Source organism: Lissotriton vulgaris, unplaced genomic scaffold (assembly GCF_964263255.1).
Source record: "Lissotriton vulgaris unplaced genomic scaffold, aLisVul1.2 SCAFFOLD_624, whole genome shotgun sequence".
Classification (NCBI taxonomy): Eukaryota; Metazoa; Chordata; class Amphibia; order Caudata; family Salamandridae; genus Lissotriton; species Lissotriton vulgaris.
Genome location: NW_028255427.1, coordinates 655,539 through 673,569, shown reverse-complemented (window position 1 = coordinate 673,569; position 18,031 = coordinate 655,539). Strand labels below are relative to the sequence as shown.

Here is an 18,031-nt window from a genome sequence, read left to right as displayed (position 1 = left end):
AAATGATTATCTTTGGTTTATCTAGTGACTTGGATGTGTTCTTATCGTATCGCAAGTATAGATATTTGCTATTCATGGTGACGGCAGTGGCTCGCCTTTGCATTGCCTCAATGTGGTTGAAACCTGAAGCTCCAGCTTATGAGATGTGGAGAGCAAAATTTTACAATGTGTTTTACTTGGAGTACAACCTATATTGTACTAAGTCAATTAAGAAAAAGCAAAGGAGGATCAAGGTTTGGCAGGCGATGATTGATTATATGGGGGTTGAGGAATGATGTTTGCAAAAATTTAGACCAATGAAGGTCTCCACTGTAGCGTAATATCAACATTGTTTTATATTTGGTAATACCCACTTATTGTACTGTTTTTATTTATCTATATAATTTCTATTGTTTCCCCCTGTCTTTTGGAAGTGTATAACTTCATAACTGTATTATGAATATGAAAAGATATCGGTTTTGAACTGAACCAATAAAAAAATAAAAAATAAAAAAATACAATGCCAATAGTTATAACTTTCGCAAATGTGACACCTATACCATTTGTAATGCAACATGTTTTGTATTTACGTGACTTAGATGTATTGATATTACAGATTACAATGGCTTTTAATTTTTTTAAATAATTAATAATTAAATAAAAGTGATTTTAATTTATAATGGCAATAGCTTAAACTTTTGTAAATAACTTTTGTGAAGATTATGTTCAGTGTATTTTATTGTGACGAAAATCCAAGAACAGAAGTGAAATATTAACATATTTTTGTGACATTTGTAATAAAGCTTGAAACATTGAGAGAACATATTTGAACCAGTTGTTGAATGGTTGCGCAGATTGATGCTGGGGTGGCGCTGAGAGGTGCTGTGGTGGTGCTGAGTGGTGCAGTGGTGATGCTGAGTGGTGCTGTGGTAGTGCTGAGTGATACTGGGATGGTGCTCAGTGATGCTGGGTTGGTGCTGAGTGGTGCTGTGGTGGTGCTGAGTGATGCTGTTGTGGTGCTGAGTGATGCTGTGGTGGTGCTGAGTGGTGCTGTGGTGGTGCTGAGTGATGCTGTGGTGGTGCTGAGTGATGCTGTGGTGGTGCTCAGTGGTGCTGAGTGATAGTGTGGTGGCGCTGAGTGATGCTGTGGTGGCGCTGAGTGATGATGTGGTGGCGCTGAGTGGTGCTGTGGTGGTGCTGAGTGGTGCTGTGGTGGTGCTGAGTGGTGCTGTGGTGGTGCTGAGTGATGCTGTGGTGGTGCTGAGTGGTGCTGTGGTGGTGCTGAGTGATGCTGTGGTGGTGCTGAGTGATTCTGTGGTGGTGCTGAGTGGTGCTGTGGTGGTGCTGAGTGATAATGTGGTGGTGCTGAGTGATGCTGTGGTGGCACTGAGTGGTGCTGTGGTGGTGCTGAGTGATGCTGTGGTGGCGCTGAGTGGTGCTGTGGTGGTGCTGACTGGTGCTGTGGTGGTGCTGAGTGATGCTGTGGTGGTGCTGAGTGATGCTGTGGTGGTGCTCAGTGGTGCTGTGGTGGTGCTGAGTGATAGTGTGGTGGCGCTGAGTGATGATGTGGTGGTGCTGAGTGATAATGTGGTGGTGCTGAGTGATGCTGGGGTAGCGCTGAGTGATGATGTGGTGATGCAGCGGGCAGAAAGGCTCAAAAAGCAGTCTAACAAAGGGCAGAAAAACAAGGGAAAAACGATTCTAACAGAGGGCAGAAGGGCACAAAAAACGAGTCTAACAGGGGGCAGAAAGGCACAAAAACGAGTCTAACAGAGGGCAGAAGGGAACAAAAAATGAGTCTAACAGAGGGCAGAAGGGCACAAAAACAAGGGAATAACAGAGGGCAGAAGGGCACAAAAAACGAGTCTAACAGAGGGCAGAAGGGCACAAAAAAACAGTCTAACAGAGGACAGAAGGGCAGAAAAACAAGGGAAAAACGAGTCTAACAGAGGGCAGAAGGGCACAAAAAACGAGTCTAACAGGGGGCAGAAAGGCACAAAAACGAGTCTAACAGAGGGCAGAAGGGAACAAAACATGAGTCTAACAGAGAGCAGAAGGGCACAAAAACAAGGGAATAACAGAGGGCAGAAGGGCACAAAAAACGAGTCTAACAGAGGGCAGAAGGGCAGAAAAACAAGGGAAAAATGAGTCTAACAGAGGGCAGAAGGGCACAAAAAACGAGTCTAACAGGGGGCAGAATGAATCCCGCCCTGCGTGTTTGTCCACGAAGATGCCACCTTTTTGTGCAATACCTCTACTCAACTGGAGTACTTTCTACTGTCTAATCAGTAAGTGCTCCCTCGTTGGCTAAATGTATAGGGGCAGATTTACGATAACTGGCGCATCCCCAGGGATGCGTCAGTTATTGTGCGCCGAACATTTATGAGTGATGTCATGAGTGATGTCACTGGCCATATCATGAATGATGTAGTATGTGACGTCATCAGCAGTGCATTGCGGGCGCATGAGTTATAGCTAGCTGAACTAACTATAACTGGGGAATTTCAATGTTTTTGTATGAGTGAAATGTCCAGATAACTATAACATGTGCGGTCGCCAGTAGGTAGGTAAAGTTGGACCTATTATCTATAGGAAAAGCACAACACTCTATTTAGAATAACTTTGGCGGCAGTTGATGAATATTCGTGAAACTTTTAAAACTTTTGGCCAGCTCTGGTGCACTCCTATCCTGAAAGTTTCACGGTGATTCGTCAAGCATAGGCCGAGAAAAAAGGTGGGTCCCAAAACGCGTCTTCCCCATGTAATTTCTCATAGGACCATTAACCGCAGCTACAGCCCGAACTGCTGAACGGAACTACACCAAATTTGGCAAAGAGGTAGGTCTTAGTTCAGACTTGTGCCTTTTGATTAAATGGTGTAAATCCGTTCAGTAGTTCCTGAGAAAATGACATTTAAAATTATATATATCTACGGCCTCGGAGGGTCCGCGTACCCTAAGCGCACCCTGCCATGCATGAACTGTATTTTAATTGGCTGTCAACACTCCAAATCAGGAAGTGTTGGCAGCCATCTTGTGCCTCTGTAGAACAGAGGCAAAAGAATCCCCCAAAAACATCTCAAAACGCAAAAGGGGGCAGGATAGAAACATCCTGACCCCCTAGGCCTGCTCAGGGGGTCCCACAAGGACCCCCAAGGCCAAATTATTATTATTTTTTTTAAACAGGAGGATGCGAGCTGGATACGCGCATCCTGCCTATAAAAAAAAGAGAAACGCGGTCTCCCGTGCTAAATATGCTAATTTGCCCCTGGGGGGCCAAATCCAAGGGGCATCTTCAAAAAAATAGTGTGGGGGCCCCAATCCCCCCCACACTGCCCCGGGGACTGCCACCCCGAGGTTCTAACTTAATATATGCAGGGGGGTCTACGGGCCCCCCGCGCAGCCCCAGGGACCGCCACCCCCTGGGGCTTCAACATATTATAGGTGGGGGGACTCACAGCCCCCCCACAGTCCCGGGGACTGCCACCCCTGGGGCTTCTTGAATTGGGTGGGGCGTTCTCAGGCTCCCCCAACCCAGGGACCACCACCCCCGGGGCCACTTAAAATAAGGTGTGGGGGCGCTCTGAGCCCCCCCAACCCCAGGGACCGCCAACCCCGGGGCTTTGAACAAATGTGGGAGGGGGCCGCGCAGCCCCCTCCTGGAGCCTTGCACAGGCCCTGGGGACCGCCACCCCCCAAGGCCGGCTCCTGCAGTGTCCCGGGGTACCCACCCCCGGGAAACTGCTGTTTGCAATGGCAGGGCGGGAGCCTCGCGGCTCCCACCCTGCCATTGCAAACTGCTTTGCTTCAACGAAGTGAGAGCAGGAAAACCTGCTCTCGCTTCAATGAAGCAAAGCAGATTGCTTTTCCATATGGGAAGCAGCATGTTAGCTGCTCCCCATGTGGAAAAGCAATGCCGGCTCCCGCAGGAGGTGGGGAGCCGGCGGGACCGTGGGGGGATTGGGACCCCCCAAGGTCCCCAATGGTGAGGGCCAGCCATGGGGGATGGGGTCGCGGGGGCTACCAGTGGCCCGGGAAGGGGGCCACGCACCACCCCCCCCCCCCGATTAACAAAAATCTTTTATTTTTTTAAACAATGGATGACCCCGGGGGATGGGGTCCCCGGGGCCTTGAAGTGGCCTGAGGAGGGGGGCTATGTTGCCCCCCTCCATAAAAATATTAAATGAATTGGCCATGCCCCAGGAGATGTGGTCCCCAGGGCCCGTAATTGGCCACGGAAGGGGGGCCACGCGGCCCCCTTCCTGTGAAAAAATTGATAAAATGTATATTTGGTGGTAAGGCCCCGGGGGATGGGGTGCCCAGGGCCCAAAAAAAGTCAAAGGAAGGGGGGCCACACAGCCCCCCCTTATAATTTTTTTTTTTTTAAAAGACGCGATCGTCCTAGGCCCCGCCCCCTTACGAACACACTCTGAAAACACGCCCTGTGGTGCGTTTTAAATTGGGGAATTAATTCCCCTTCAATACTGGGGGTCCCTGGGGGCCAACTAGCCCACCAGGTACCTCCAGTAAGGGCCACAAGGCTGCGTTGCAGAAAAGTGCTCTAGGCCATGGCCCTTTTTACACCTCTCTGCAACACAGCCTTGTGGCACTTACTGGAGGTACCTGGTGAGCTTGTTGGACCCCAGGGACCCTCAGGATTCAAAGGGACTTAATCCCCAAACTTAAAACACGCCACGGGGTGCGTTTGCACAGTGGTAGTTAGGAATTAGCATTTAAAAAACCTTTGAAATTCACTGAAAAAAACATACGTTTCAGACATGTTATAGTTAGGAATTAGCATTTAAAAAACCTTAGAAATTCACTGAAAAAAACATAGGGGGATTATAGTTGGCTGGGCATTTCACTCATAAAAAACCATAGAAATTCCTCTGTTATAGTCAGTTCTGCTAACTATAACTTGCGCCCCTGCAATGCATTGCTGATGACATCACATATTACATCACTCATGACATGGTCAGTGTCATCACTGATGACATCTCAAATGACATCACTGATGGTTGATGCATCTTCTCACACCCTAATATAACCTTTGATACACCCACTCTAAATTACAGGCTGTCATTCTCAAAGCCATAGACACTCCAACAGCAATAACTACTTACACACTCACTGATTCTTAGCTTTACACACACATCCACTCACTCACCTGTATAGTCACTCATACTTGTGGTCACTCAGTACAGGACTATCATATGCACTCATGAACCTATATAAATACTCACACACCACCACTCATACATAGAGGTACTCACACACTTAGTCAGTCATGCAAATAATTAATCACACTGCCATTTACTCACCTATACAGTTATACACACACCAGCTCAATCATTCATACAAATACTAGCACATTCTTACACTCCTATACAATCACTGATACAAGCACACACCCATTCATACAGCCACTCTCAGAATCACACACTCACTTATAGCCATTTATATACTCCAACAGACATATATTCTGCCTTTCACATGTGTAGTTACTCACACATGTACCACTGAGGTATACATGTACTCACTAATACACCCATACACACATTCACCCACACATACAGTCCATCCCAGATGCACTCTTGAAACCATGCACTCAGTGAATCCCCACTCACACACCTATGCACAGAGTCACACACACCCCACCCACATATACACTCAGGCCCCCATACAGATACTCAGACAACCAATCAATAACACATATAGACACTCAAGTAGCTATTCACAAACCCATGTAGCCGGTTACACACCAACAGACAGATGGATACAGACATTCACACAGTTTAGTTACTAACCCATGCATTCAGTAAGATACGTTTAATCACTCACTTATAGAGTCAGTCACGCACCTACTAAATCATCCATTCAGACACATATACACCCACTCCTTCTTCTATACGCCTTTCCCTATATATATTAAACATATTTAAACTTTACAGAAACATAGAGTCACTGGATGAAGTCATCATTTATGTCATCAGTGATGTCTTTTGAGATGTCATCAGTGATGTCACTGACCAGTAGGGAAAGCATTGGAGAGGTAAAATTTAGTATGCCAACGTCAGTCTGTGCTACCGTAGAGAAAGTGTTGGACTCAGGAGGGGTAACATTTCTATTCCCACTTCAGTCTATGCAACAGTAGGGAAAGCATTGGACTCAGGAGTAGGGAGACCAACCAACTGTAATTTCACGGACTATCCATGATTTGGATCTCAAGTCCATTGTCCATGAAGATCCCTCTTACGGACACCTTTTGTCCATAATTTGGGTCATTGCGGGGAGCAGCCCTGTCCCCGTGCAAGAAGCCTCAGCTCCCTGATAGGGCAATCTCGCACTCATCCTCTGAGCACAAGAGCAGCCCCACCCCGACCATTGTCATTTTTTATGCCCGCTGATTGTCACATACCAAATGGCAATGGGGCATTCTGGGCTGTTAAATCATAGTGTGCTCCTCCTCTTGCCTCAGTCTCGGGCAGGGCTTTCTATTTTAACTGTACACAAAAAAATATAGTGCACCTCACCAGATGTAAGAAATGTACAGAATCCAGTTAATTAAAAGAAGTCAGTAAAAGAAGTGAAAGAGAAGGGGATAGAGTTCTTTCACAGTCTCATTATTTTAGAACTGAAGCATTTTCAATATTATATACAACGAAGCAATAGTTGGTGCTTTTTTATTTTGTGAAGCTAATAACCATTGACAAAGACAATAGTCCTGGCTTATTGTAAGTGTAATATATTATATATCTGGATGCAATAAAAGAAGCAGCAGAATACCAGTGGGGCAGCACAATATTCTAAGCACAGATGTTTAGCGTGTGTGTTTTAAGCTACACCCTTAATTACGTCTGACACACCCTTTTGAGAGACCTCCAAGTTTTTTCAACCCACTTAAAGCCCTGGAAACAGCAACACCATGTCACAGTCACCTCACTTCCTGGCACTGTGCATCATGTGAGACTCATGGCTTCCAAGTTTTTAGATTGCCTGTGTACAGGGGCATAATGAACCCTTCCCCCACCCTACCTCTTGCTTTAGGAACTACATCAAGGGTGAAGTTCTTAATTGTCCTCTTCTGTCTACAACTCTGCAGACGTAGGATCAGCTCATAATTAATGTGAAAAGGAGGGTGAGTAAGTAAGTACAGGAATGGGTGAATGGCTGGATGGATTTGTGAACGGATGAATGGAATTGTGTAAGGGTGAATGGATGAATAATCAGAGAAACGATGGATGGATGGATGAGTCAGTTAGTAAGTGGAAGGGTAGATGAGAGAATGGGTAAAAAATAGTTGTATGGGAGTAATGGTGGATGAATGGGTGGAATGGTGGATGTATAGGTAAAAGGGTGGATGCATGGGTAAAAGGGTGGAAGGATAACTGAAAGGATGGATGGATGAGTTAAAGGGTGGATGATGGACGAGTGAATGGGTGGATGGATGAGTGAAATGATGGATGGATTGATGAATTGATAAGTGAAAGTGTGAATGGATGGACTGATGAGTGAAAGGGTGGATGTAAGGATGGATGAGTGAGTGAAGGGGAAGGTAGATGGGCAAAAGGATGGATGGATTAGAAAAATGATGGATAAGTAAAAGGATGGATGAGTGATAGGGTCAACTGATGGATTTATGATTGGATGAGTGGATGTATGGCTGGGTGGATGGATGGGGGAAGGGATGAATAAGTGAAAGGGGGATGAAAAAAGAAAGGGAGGATGGATGAGTGAAAGTATGAATGCATGTTTGACAGGATGAATGGGTCAATGGATGTATTGAAAAGTGAAAAAAGAATGTAAGGAAGGATGATTGAAAGAATGCATAGATGAGTGAAAGGGAAGGTGAAGAGCTAGAAGAAAGGATGGATGGATGAGTGAAATGGTGAATGGATGGACAAATGGACGGATGAGTGACTGGGTGAATGGATGGCTGGATGAGTAAGTGAAAGGATGGCTGGATGGGTGAAAAGTTAAAGGGTTGGATAGATGAGTGAAATGATGGATGGAAGGATAGATGATGGATAGGTTTGGAAATGGTTGAATAGGTTTGGATATGGATGGGCACACAGATGGAAGGACAGGATGAATGGTGAAGGACTGAATGAAAGAATGAATGGATGCCACACCCACTGCTGACTCAGCCAGCTATCCCAAAATGACACATGACGTCAGGCAGCAAGCGTGGACCTCAGGCTTGAAATGCTCCTTCTGCCTGTCAAAAAGCATAAACTCATTCCTTGTATGACACTGTGGTACCACAAGAGATGTTCTGCTGTTGTGCAATGGGCAGCACTGCTCCCATGCTGCCGGGAAACAGCACGAGCAGCACTCCACCTCCCCGAGGCCATGAGATATGCATGAGGACATAGCTTCGTGCAACCCTTCTGCTTGGAAATGTGGTCAAGACAACATAACCTGCACTTGCAGACAACAGCACCAATGTGACTCGAGTCACATCTACAGTAGTTATTTTTTTCTTTTCAACTTTTGCACCCCTAAGAATATTGTGCCATGGGCAACTGCCCCTGTGGCCCCACCCACACTACACCACTGCATACCAGTGTGGATGACATATAACTCCTACACCTTGTAGCCATGATTGTCTTTAGTAACATTTCCTATAAATTGACTTTCACTTTTATGAGTTATTGTCTCTATATAACATGTGTGTGATGTAACACACTCCAACACCCTGCCGTACATTCTTCGAATGAGTGGCACTATAAATTAAATTAAATACACATGAGAGAGGGTCTATCTGAAGATGAAGGGCACCATTGGAGAGTGGTAGCAAGGCCGGACTGGTCGTTCCCGGCATCTGGCATTTCTCTGGGAGGCTGGAAGGGTGGGGGGTAGTTTTGTTACTGGCGGCTGGCACTACAAATTTCTTGTATAATCAGCAGTTTCAGGTAACAATAAAACTGTCACGACAACTCTGGTGACTAATGTACCCACTAGAGAGTGATGGGAGTTTTGTTATGCAGCAGTTTTGTATCATCTAAGGTAGCACTGAGGGTTAATAAGCCTGCTGCAAAGAATGTGCACCATGCAGATCAAAGAACAGTATTTTATGTGAGAGCTGAGTGGGTTACTGCTTTTTTCACTGAGATTCTTTTGCTATTGTGTAGTTCATGAGTGACATACGTAATCTAGCACAATAAGCAATGAACTGCCATCAAAGAGCTGCATGCAAGCTGCATGGTACAGTTTGAAAAGTTAGGTTTTCTTCCCAGTTTTTCATTATCCTGATGTTGCTAAAAAGGGTTTGTTTGGGCAGAAATACATTCTTATCATTAAAGTCAATGCTAGCTACTGTGTTATGTTTTGGATTATGAGTTTGTGCTTCTTCAGACCAAGTACTGTTACAAAATGCCTATGTATGATGTGCATCCTACACCTTGTAGTCCCCGTTGCCTTATGTAACATTTTCTATACACTTATTTACACACATATGATTCATTGTTTCTGTATATGAGTGTGATGTCAAGTACTCTGGCACCCTAAACTGATTTGAGAGGTGTATAAAACAAATGAAATTCATGTGAGGGAGAGGCACTGTTGGCGATAGGGAGGGTATCATTGAAGAACCCCATCAAAGATTGTTGTATTCTGATGCACATTTAAGGTCAGCATTTACTGTGCTTTGGAAGCTAATACAATAGAATATAGAATGACAAATGTGTTTTAGAATGCACCATGTTTTTGCAAATTTTCTTGGGGGTGCGAAAACAAAGGCTGTAAGCTGTCAGTTTGTTTGTAACACACAACTACAAAATATCTACAAATTAACTGTGCACATTTTTCAAAACATTTCAGCAGTTAGGAAACTACAATTGGATCACTTGTTTGTAATTCAGAACTGTTCTGTAAACAGAGTTTTATTAGGATCAAAATAAGTTATACATATTTGCCAAAACCACATTCCCACACATTAGTATTTGTGCACTACTTAGTTGTATCCGTATAACAGCATGTTGGCATTTTGCTTCCATTCAATAGAAAATCTTCTGTATGTAAAAGAGAGGGCCTCCTTCTGACCTACAATACGGCCTCAACAATATATACAGTTTCTAGTCTGTAGCACCCGTCTGTGCATCAATGAGAATCTGCAGTTTACAGCTCACAGAAATTAAATGGCCCAAGCAGTATATTATTTCACATATACAGGTAAAATATAGAGGTCTGGTATATGGCTAGACAGGGCATTATCTAGTAACGTCAACTCCTATCTAACTGTTCTAATCCAAAATAATACCATAACACTCAGCAGTGTGTAGCCTTTTATAGCGAATTCAGGCTGGTTAATAGCTCCTTTCCCTGCTTTACACTCTTACTCTCACACAAAACCTCTCCGCCATGGGTCTTATCCATCACTCAGGACTGTACCAGCACCTATACCGCTCATCACCAGCAGAACAGACATGGAATACTGAAACGCTCTGACACATAAAGCTGGCCACTAGGAGGACTGCACTCTAGTTCAGCACTGTAGGTCCCAATTAGCTACATCCTAAGCAATTGTACAGATGTGTTTGTAAAACTTACCTTTTGTCCTGAATTTCGACCTAATGTCCTGTATTTTTGTCCCGATTTCTGACCCTTTGTCCTGAATTTTTACACTCAGTGTCCTAAATATGCTGAGTTGGTCACCCTGCTCAGGAATGGTAAATTGTACTATTCCTACTCCAGTCAGTGCAACAATATTTAAAACTTGATATTTCTGCTACTTACTTTTTTTAACTTGATATTTTTTCAGAATACCAGTGAGTATATTACATATGTATATCATTTTAGCAAAACTAAAAGGTTTTTGGCTAACACTAGATTTAACGAATTATTGTGCACCCGCCGGACCTACGACACCGCCTCCCTCAACGCACTCAACACCGGCCGATTCCCCGGCTGCCACAGAGCCACGCCTGGAGGCACCCACGGACCCTTCATCTGCCAATCCTGCAAGTTCTCCTGCATCCGGACCTGCACCGCACCCGCCAAGCCGACCCCCAGCAGCAACCACCTGAAGTGCATCCTGCTCAACACTCGCTCCTTCCACAGGCACGCCGTAGAACTCTGGAACCTCCTCGACACCACATCTCCAGACGTCGCCTTCCTCACGGAAACCTGGATGAACGCCTCCTCAGCTCCCGACATCGCCATCGCCATCCCGGATGGATACAAGATCACCCGGAGGGACTGCATCAACCAGACTGGAGAAGGCATCGCCATCGTCAACAAGAACACCATCCGCATCACGACCAACTCCGACGACACCCTCACAGCCGCCGAACACCTGCACTTCCAGATCCACACCGACCCCAAGACCACCCTCAGAGGCACCCTCATCTACAGACCCCCAGGACTACGCACAATTCAGCGAAGACATCGCCGACTTCATCAGCCCGCACGCCCTCCCCTCCGCTGACTACATCCTCCTCGGTGACCTCAACTACCACCTGGAGAACAACAACGACCGCAACACCACCACCCTGCTGGACAACCTCGCCAACCTGGGACTCAAGCAACTGGTGACCACCCCCACCCACTACGCTGGCCACACGCTTGACCCCGTCTTCTCCTCCAGCAAGGACATCTCCTTCAGCCACACCACCGGACTGCACTGGACAGACCACAGCTGCGTCCACTTCAGCTTCAAAAGGACCACGACAAACCGCCACCCGCAACAGGTTCCCCGGAGGAGCTGGAACAAGATCACAGCCGACCAGCTCGCCACATCCCTGAGCCAGAACCCTCCCGCCAGCTCAGCGAACCCCAACCAAGCCGCCAACGACCTAACAAGGTGGATCAGCAACAGCGCAGATGACCTGGCTCCACTGAAGCCCCCCCGCCAGACCCGGCTCCAAGAAAGCATCCTGGTTCACTGACGAACTCAAGAGCTCCAAGAGAAACTGCCGAGCCCTCGAGAAAGCCTGGCGCAAAGACCCTACTACAGACAACATGACCACCCTCAAGCTTGCCACTCGAAAGCATCACCAGCTGATCCACGCCACCAAGAGAATCGCATTCAAGGAACAACTGGACAACAACGCCCACAACAGCAAGGAACTCTTCAACATCGTCAAAGAGCTCTCGAACCCTAGCGCCGGAAACAACGACATCACTCCCTCGCAAGACCTCCGCAACTCGCTCGCCTCGTACTTCCACAACAAGATCGCTGGCATACACAACAGTTTCAGCACCCAGCCGACGCGCCCTACGACTGCACCAACGCCCCCCACCACCACCCTCCACACCTGGACTCCGGTCAACACAGAAGACACCATCCGCACGATGAACTCCATCCACTCCGGCTCCCCAACCGCCGACTCCGTCATCGCACCCCACCTACGGGACATCATCAACGCCTCCTTCGCTACCGCCACCTTCCCAGAGAGCTGGAAGCACGCCGAACTCAGCGCCCTACTGAAGAAACCATCAGCGGACCCCACCGACCTCAAAAACTACCGACCCATCTCGCACCTTCCTTTTCCTGCCAAAGTCATCAAGAAGACCGTCAACAGACAGCTGGCCGCCTTCCTCGAGACGAATGGATCCCTCGACCACTCGCAGTCCGGCTTCCGGGCCAACCACAGCACCGAGACCCCCCTCATCGCAGCCACCGACGGCATCCGAACCCTGCTCGACAACGGAGAAACAGTGGCCCTCATCCTCCTGGACCTCTCAGCGGCGTTCGACACGGTCTGCCACCGCACCCTAGTGCAGCGCCTCAACAACATCGGAATCCAGGAGAAGGCACTGGAATAGATCATCTCCTTCCTCGAAGGGAGAACACAGAGAGTCCGCCTCCCCCCGTTCAGATCCGAGGCCACCGAAGTCATCTGCGGTGTACCACAAGGATCATCACTCAGCCCCACGCTGTTAAACATCTACATGAGCCCCCTTGCGGCCATCGCACGCCAACACAACCTCAACATCATCTCCTACGCCGACGACACCCAGCTGATCCTCTCCCTCACCAACGACCCCGCCACCGCTAGGACCAACCTACACGAAGGGATGAAAGACGTAGCCGAGTGGATGATGACCAGCCGCCTGAAACTGAACTCAGATAAGACAGAAGTCCTCTTCCTGGGATCTTCGCCCTCCGCCTGGGACGACTCCTGGTGGCCCCCTGCCCTGGGCAACGCACCCAAACCAACAGACCACGCACGCAACCTGGGCTTCATCCTGGACTCCTCCCTCTCCATGACCAGACAAGTCAACGCCGTCTCCTCGTCATGCTTCAACATCCTACGCATGCTACGGAAGATCTTCCAGTGGATCCCCACCGAAACCAGGAAGACGGTCACCAAGGCCCTCGTCACCAGCCCGCTGGACTACGGCAACTCCCTCTACGCCGGAACCACAGCCAAACTCCAGAAAAGACTCCAGCGCATTCAGAACACCTCAGCACGCCTCATCCTGGACATTGCCCGACACAGCCACATCTCCGCACACCTGAGAAATCTGCACTGGCTCCCCGTCAGCAAAAGAATCACGTTCCGACTCCTCACCCACGCACACAAAGCCCTCCACAACCAAGGCCCAAGATACCTCAACGACCGCCTGACCTTCTACACTCCCACCCGCCAGCTACGATCGACCAGCCATGCCCTCGCAGCCGTCCCCCACATCCGAAGAGCCACAACGGGAGGAAGATCCTTCTCCTACCTGGCTGCCAAGACGTGGAACTCCTTCCCCATCCACCTCTGCCTGACCCAAGACCACCTCTCCTTCAGGAAGTAACTGAAGACCTGGCTGTTCGAGCAGTAGCGGAACCAACTTCCCCAAGCGCCTTGAGACCCTCCGGGTGAGTAGCGCGCTATACAAATGCTTGATTGATTGATTGATTGATTGAAAGATGCTTAGGCATTGTGCTTTTATAATAGGCTAATGCACCAAAGCAGCAGCATTTCCTGAAAAACAGAAAGCTATGAGCACAATAAATGTTTATGCTAGGTAAATATCTCAAAGAACATACACTGGTTAACAAGATGACTACTTAAAACCCCATTAATGAAATAAATGGAAATCAAATAGGTCAACATAACCAGCCTCAAAATGCTTTGGCCGCAACAGACACTATTTTCTATTAATGATAAGGTATGAAAAGAGCAAGAAAATCAGTGGCTGGGGGAAGTGGCACAAAATCCACTCTCTGATGACATGATGTTATCTAAATAGCTAAAGCTGTTTATACCCAGACCTAGAATATTTACCATGATTATAGAAGGCACTATGAAATGTCTGGATGGCCATGTGACTTTGGACAGAGCAATTGCCCAACTTCAAGTTGTGTTAAAAATTTGCATTTTTAATGGTTTGCATGCATGAAGGAGAGTACTAAAGCAAAGAAACCCTGACAGAACCACATCCAGGTCTTTGCCAGGCTAGCATGTGGCTTTCAGACCTGGCATGGAGAGCAGTTTGCACCTGGCTGCCTTTTGTTTCTAATTCAACATAGAGCCAGAACATGGATGGGTATTTTGGAGAAAAATGTTGAATTTCAAAACCGTTGGACCAAGTTCCTAATTGAAAACAAAATTTGACATTTAGAAATGAGTTTGAGATTTTTGTAATAGATATATAATGGTTCTTATCAGTGCTACAGACTACAGGGGGTGGCGGAGAGAACAGTGCTGTTATCATGATTGACTTTTCTGATGCAGTGCAGAGCCAAGAGCCTGTTTTATGCACCTCAAGCATACTTGGAATTCATTTAACCACATTTTTAGGTTTTGTTTGCACAGCGATTGTGCTGTGCTTGTGAAATGTCTTAAAAGGGGGCTCTTATCAGTTCCCGTAGCCAAACTACTGAGTTCATTTGCTTTTCTTTGAAACTTTTACTTTTTGTTAACTTCCCTTGGCTGCACGCATTTACAATACTTCTACCAAAGCTGTTGACACTGTTTAAGCCCCATTCACTGTCAGGATAAGATATCTTCCCAAGGAAAAGGCAGACAGCTTCTAACAGTATGCTAGAATACTTGCTTTTTATTATGTTTTTAAATTCTTAGTTGTCTAAAGCAGTTGTTTTAGCATTAGAACGTTTGTGGCATTTCCTATTCATGCTCTAGTACCTTTCTTTGCAATTTTCAGGCATTATCGGATTGATTATTTCAACTTAATCTATTTGGCCATTTTGATCAAATTCTAAAAGTTGTAGTAAACATTGCTCGTTGAAAATAAAGTTCCTATACAAGAACTGTGCAATATATTACTGATAAACAGGCAGCCACAAGTGCAGTTACCTTGCAGTTACCTTGCAGTAAAAAGGGTCATGATTTGAATGGTTCAACAGCACTGGGCCTAAAAATTGTCAGAACTTCTCTAAACGCATTATGTTGCTATATTTGACTACTAAACAGGCAGTCACAATTGCAGCTACCTTGCAGTTAAATGGGACTTGATTTGAATGGTACAGCAGGTGCAGTGGCACCTGGACCAAAAGTTCTAGGAACTCCATTAAACACAGAATATTGCTAAATGTTAGTACTAACAGGTAATCACAAGTGCACTAGGGCCATGATTTTAATGGTGCTGCAGGTGCAGTTGCGCAGGGAACAAAAGTTGTCAGAACTCCTCTAAACATCAACTATTGCTATATTTAACTACTAAATAAACAGTCACTATTGCAATCACCTTGCAGTTAAAAGGGGTGTGGTTTGAACGGTGCTTCAGGTGCAATGGCACTGGGCCCAAAAGGTGCCAGAACTCCTCAAAACTCCAAATATTGTTAACATTTTACAAATAAACAGGCAGCCATTTATCCAGTTATCTAGCAGGCAATAGGGATCATGATTGAATGGTGCAGCAGGTGCAGTAGCACTAGTAGCCTAAGCTCTAGGCACCCCACTAAATACTTAATATTGCTATAATTTACTACTAAACAGACAGTTACAAGTGCAGTTAACTTGCAGACAACAGGATCATGATTTGAATGGTGCAGCATGTGCAGTAGCACCAGGACCCTAAGCTCTAGGCACCCCACTAAATACTTAATATTGCTATATTTTACTACTAAACAGACAGTTACAAGTGCAGTTAACTTGCAGACAACAGGATCATGATTTGAATGGTGCAGCATGTGTAGTGGCACCGGGCCCAAAAGTTGCCAGAACTTCTCTAAATACCTAATATTGCTGTATTTTCCTACTATACAGCAGACACAGTTGTAGTTAAAAGGGGCTTGATTTGAATGGTGCAGTGGCACCAGGGCCAAAAGCTTTAGTGGCACAACTAAACATAGAATATTTCTAAATTTTACACCTAAACAGGCAATCACAAGTGCAGTTAGCTAGCAGGCACTAGAGTCATGATTTTAATTGTGCTACTGGTGCAGTGTTACTGGGGCCAAAAGTTTTCAGAACTCCTCCAAACACCAAGTATTGCAATATTTTAGTACTAAACAGGCAGGCACAAATGCAGTTATCTTGCATATTTGAGGGCCATGGTTGAAATGGTGCAGCAGGTGCAGTGGCATCGAGCCCAAAAGAAGTCAGAACTCCTCTAAACACATATTATTGCAATTACATCAATTAATTCTATTATTTCCCTCTTTCAATTCATTTTTCAAAAAAATTCTGTTACTTACTCACACTAACCACCAGTAACAGCACAATGTATTGCTTGTTTGTACAACAACAAGGCATAACACTTCAACAGACTTTCTGTAACTTGTATTAGACAACTACTCAGCAAGCCACAACTACCAACAAAAAACAGCTTATTATTATTTATATAACCAAAGCCTAATGAATTTACCAGTGCTTGTTCTCTGAGTCAGTCAGTCAGAAATCTTTATTTCGTAAAATACTATAAAAGATACAACAATAAGAATGGACATCATATTTTCCGATTGAAACAACATATAAATACACGTTAAAAGAGATGTAATTATAAAAAATTACAAAAATTGACAAGAAAACAACAGCATACACAGGATACCTAAACAGTGCGTAATATATAGCTTTTGGTGCAGCAGCAAGCCACAACTACCAACAAAAAACAGCTTATTATTAATTATATAAACAAAGCCTAATGAATTTACCAGTGCTTGTTCTCTGAGTCAGTCAGTCAGAAATCTTTATTTCGTAAAATACTATAAAAGATACAACAATAAGAATGGACATCATATTTTCCGATTGAAAAAACATATAAATAAATGTTAAAAGAGATGTAATTATAAAAAATTACAAAAATTGACAAGAAAACAACAGCATACACAGGATACCTAAACAGTGCGTAATATATAGCTTTTTGGTGCAGCAGACAAGCTTGAGTCAGTGCTTTATTTTCAGGCGAAATAGGACAGAAACAGCTGGTTTATATACAAGTCCTTAGATATAAAATCATTGCATTTTTGAGGAGCGATACATAGCCACCATCTTATACAATGAAAAGCCCATACCATAGCCCATAAGTGATGGGCTTTGCTGGCGCAGCGCAGAGCCGAGCGCCTGTTTCATGCACCTCAAGAGCGTAACGTGAGTTCTGATAACCAAGTGTTTCACTAAGTTAATACTGTATTTTCAGACAGTACGGCTCAGAAACAGAAATAGGCAAACCTTGCTTACTGTTTCCGAGCTGCGCTGTCTAAAAACAGAGCACGCACTCCGAGAATTAAGAGTTAAATGAAATCACTTAAGACAGCTGGCGCATGAAACAGGCGCTGGGCTCCTGCACTGTGCCTATAGCTCATAATGATACAGAAACCCTGTTAAAAATGAAAGTACCTTTTTGGAACTGCAGAAAGTAGCGGCAGAGGTGTTGCCTCCAGAGTCAGCTCGCTGTGTACATAATGTCCTGCTCCGGCTCAAAACTTATCCAAACAGTTCAAAGTATTGACCTCGAATCAACTTATCGCTGTTGTTTACAGATTAGTCCGCAGGCAAAGAACTCTGAGCCAGCCAGGCATTGGCAAGAAGCAACCGAGCAGGAATTCCGGGAAAGGCAGATTCCTCACCGTTGCAGTGAAATTAGAGCAGCCATTGCCAACTATGCGCCAATTGGAATTAAAGGGGGTTTTGACAGATGGAGTCTACAAACGCT

At 45.6% G+C, this 18,031-nt stretch overlaps 1 protein-coding gene across 1 annotated transcript in view; it reads right to left on the bottom strand.

Annotated features, from left to right (window-relative positions):
• LOC147659130 (cytochrome P450 2G1-like) overlaps window positions 1-17,821 on the bottom strand; it is a 356,398-nt gene extending 338,577 nt beyond the window's left edge. Inside the window, exon 1 of the mRNA XM_086951950.1 lies at window positions 17,716-17,821. The gene's annotated coding sequence lies outside the window, so the exon portion shown is untranslated. The remainder of the gene's footprint in view (window positions 1-17,715) is intronic.
• Window positions 17,822-18,031: the final 210 nt, after the last annotated feature.